A 3,842-nucleotide genomic window follows, 5' to 3' on the forward strand; every position below is an offset into this window, starting at 1 on the left:
CCCAGCTTGCTCCGGCACTGTCACGGATTGAAACGGTGCCAATGGTGGCCCTATCTCAGGTCTACGCAACGGCTTATTACGACAAGGCCGTTGACAGAGTCTTTTTCGAAGTGGCGGAACACAAGACGTCGATTTCTCGTTCCCGCTTCTGCTCTATGCTTGGGTTTGCTGCTGACCCATCGCGTGTTCACCCGGAGACAATTCCGGTTGGTATGCTCTACAGCATGTTCTACAACATGGGCTACACAGAAGTTCTCACCTCCGTCGCCAGATTCAAGAAGTCATGCCTACCGCCCCAATGGAATGGGTTATTTACAGTTCTCTTCAAGGGACTGTCAGAACGAAGCTCAGGATCGGACGGGGCCAGTCGTCTTTTCCTGTCGATTATGTATGCGGTGTACAACGGGATCAATCTGGACTACGGATTTGTCCTTTGGCAACAACTGATTCAGAGCCTCTCTTCCGCTTCCCGACACTCCGAGGTGTCACTAGCCCGGTTCTGGATCTTGATCACAAGATGGGCTATGGACAGGTTCGATGTCCAAACTGCTGACGGTGCACCGATGTCTTCGATTGGTACGTTCCACACCACGAAGATCATCGTATCCGCTGCATCGAAATTCTCCTTCATTGGCTCTATCCCGGAGTCGATGTCTGGTAGTGTGCCATCAGACAGCAGTATGATCAAGGCGATCAAGGAGTTAGGGCCATCTGGTCCGAGGGAACTGACACCGGACATGTTGAGATCGATCCATGATGCCGACAAACCGGTGGCCAGGGGTAAGAAGGCAGACAAGGGGAAGAAACCATCCAAAGCCCCAAAACCTACTCCCAAGAAGCGCAAACAACCGAAGGCTGCCTCGTCACCACAACCGAAAAGGAGGAAGACCCAACAAAAGCGAAAGCTAATCCTTTCCTCCTCATCAAGTGAATCCGAAGTTGAGAGTTCGGACGCTGAGGGATCACAAGGCGATGTCTCTCCTCTACGAGGCAACACACCCCCTCGGTCCCCAACCCCGGAGATGGAACTTCACCAATCCCCAGTTCCTTCCCCTCCACCCACAATACCTATTTCCATTCCCACCATAACCCCTACTATACCACCAACCTCATTCCCTATACCTCCACCCATATTCACCACCTCAACCGAAACACCACCTGTAACCGAAACCCCTCCCGTAACCGAACCTCCACAAACCGAAACCCATACACAACCACCACCCGAAACTAACCCCCCACCTACTCAACCTGAACCAACCAAACCCATAACACCCCCAGCTTCACCACCACCTCAATCTCCAGAAGACGCCTCCGATGGCGATGATCAATACCTAGGTGGTGATCACCTGAACTTTGATTCGGTCTACTATAGTCCGTTTCAAGTTCAAAGTGATGAGGAGGATGATGCTCCTGTAACCAAGAAGCATCTCCGCGAGCTGAACGAGAAGGTTGATCAACTTCTTGCCTCCTCTTCCAATCAGCAGTCATCCTTATCTGAAGCTGACCTTCAGAGGATAGTTGATGCCTTCTCTAGGGCTCAACATGACTCAGTGGCCTCTGCTACTGCTGCAATAGATGCCTCCACCCGCGCTTGTGAGGCTGCGACCGAAAAAGTCGATAAACTATTCCATGACGCTACAATCCTGCTGCAGTCTATGCAGGAAAGCGCCGATGCCACCAAAACAACTCTGGAACCACTTGTCAATCAATTGGCCCAGTTTGTAAAGACGGAGTTATCCTCGTTCGCTACCCTCAGACAAAACCTTAGCGACGACAACTCGGCACTCCGTGCCTCCATCGATGTCCGCTTGGCAAAACTACAAGAGGATCTTGCGGCTGAAAATAAACTGATGGACGTCCTGGCGAGTAAGACTACTGCCCTCAAGGTCAAGAGCACCCAACTTTCCAACTCCGAACAACAATTGGAGGCTCTTCGATCCGAAAGGGAAATCATCAAGACGTGTGTTTCGGATGTCCACGCCGCTCTATCTAACATCCTCGAAGCACACGACCCCATCCTCAATCACTCGGTGAGGCGTACCCTCGCTGAGAAACTCTCTCCGGCCATGGATCTATTGAGTAAAATTGAAGGCCTACCCAGTTTCGTGTCCATTCCGAAACAAGGGGGAGATGAGAAGAAAGGATCGAAACCACCTCCTTCCTCAAAAGCAACTCACACAACCGAACCACCCCCAACTGGTCATGCCTCGGGTTCGGGTGTGAAGGACAAGGGTAAAAACATTGCAGAGGGAGGAGATGAAGATGAAGATGAAGACAAGGAGACTATTGCGGACATGTTAAAGAGAAAGAACAGTCGCAATACTGATGACGATGTCAGTCGTGTGGCACGTGAAGCTAAAGAAGCCGAACGTAAACAAAAAGAAGCCAACGATCTCCTTGAGAGCCGAAAGTTGCTCTTCCCTGCCTGGACCAGGGATCGGTTGATAAAAGAGGCCATAGAGACTCCAAGCATACTATGGCTCGAGCCGGTGATATCGTTCGACTGCATCAACTCGGTCGATTCGCAATTTGATATGCCGCTGACTCGAAAGGCGTTCATCTTCCACGCCTTCTCCAACATTTTCGAAGTCCCGCATCCGAACGATGAGCTTGACAGGGAGCTCATTGACTTTTACCTGGAGGCCGCTCGCCCTCAATTCCTTACATGGAGCGCCCAGAAGATTGTCAATGTTCGGGTGATGAAGCCTTTTGCCGTGGGGAGATTCACAAACGTCAAGTTCAAGCTTATCCAAGGATCTGCAAGAACTGCTCACATGATCTCTCTGGCGAATCTGCCCAATTTGAACCCTCATGATTGGATAGTCTTGTACAACATCCTGCTGTCAAACGAAGCCGAATATGGTCCCATCTTAGACCATGTCAAAAGGATGCTGGCATGCTATATCATGGAGGTGGCCCTAATGGATCAGGAGGTTGCCACAGTATTTAAGAAGAAACTGAAAGTCAAGCCTGTGGGATCGGCCAGTGATCTAAACACGATGAAAATGGGCAAGATAGATTCGAGGCGAAACTCTGTGATGTTCACCAGAGCCGAAGGACAGAAATGTCTGTTCGCGTTAGCTGACAAGCACCTCTACACCACTACCTGCTTGGAACACGTCCTATCAATCGTCAAGCGGTGTAAGGACAATTCGGCTGATGACATCAAATACTTTGAAGATATGATCAATTGGTACATTCGGTTTAGACAGACCATCCTTTCCATAACCAAGTGTCTGTTTAGTACCGTGAAGAAGAAGGTACCAGCTTCAGCCGCCGGCCCAAGTAAGAAGTGAAGGTCTCGCTCCAAATTGACGCAAAGGGGGAGATTGTTGGGCTGAAGTTCTGTTTTGTATTGCGTCTTTTGGGCTCGTAGATTAGCCTTGTATTCTCTGGTTTGGGCCTGTCCAACCGAGAGCCTTTTATGTATTGTATATAAGTTATCGCTTGCATGCATATTAGGTTAAGATTCAAGATTTCAGTTTTAGCATTCCAGAGTTTACGATATTGCTTTCTTGTAATCTTCTAATTCTTTACAGTTGATGTTCTTAATCAAGCTCTTCTAAGGATTTTATTTAATCATTCGACACATTTGATTCAAGCTGTTTGTTCTTATTGTTTCGTTCTGCCTTGTTATTAATATTGCGTTCTTGAAGTTTCATATTCATATACTTGTTCAAGATCTAATCGATCTTTATAGATTAAAAGTTGATTTAATCTCATCAAAGTACAAAGATGAAACATCACTAGGATATCTCATGGCATCATAGATATTAAAACTTATTGTTTCGCCATCAAACTCCATTGTCAAACTTCCCGCATACACATCGATCTTCATCCTA

Source organism: Lactuca sativa, chromosome 5, assembly GCF_002870075.4.
Source record: "Lactuca sativa cultivar Salinas chromosome 5, Lsat_Salinas_v11, whole genome shotgun sequence".
In the NCBI taxonomy this organism is placed as follows: Eukaryota; Viridiplantae; Streptophyta; class Magnoliopsida; order Asterales; family Asteraceae; genus Lactuca; species Lactuca sativa.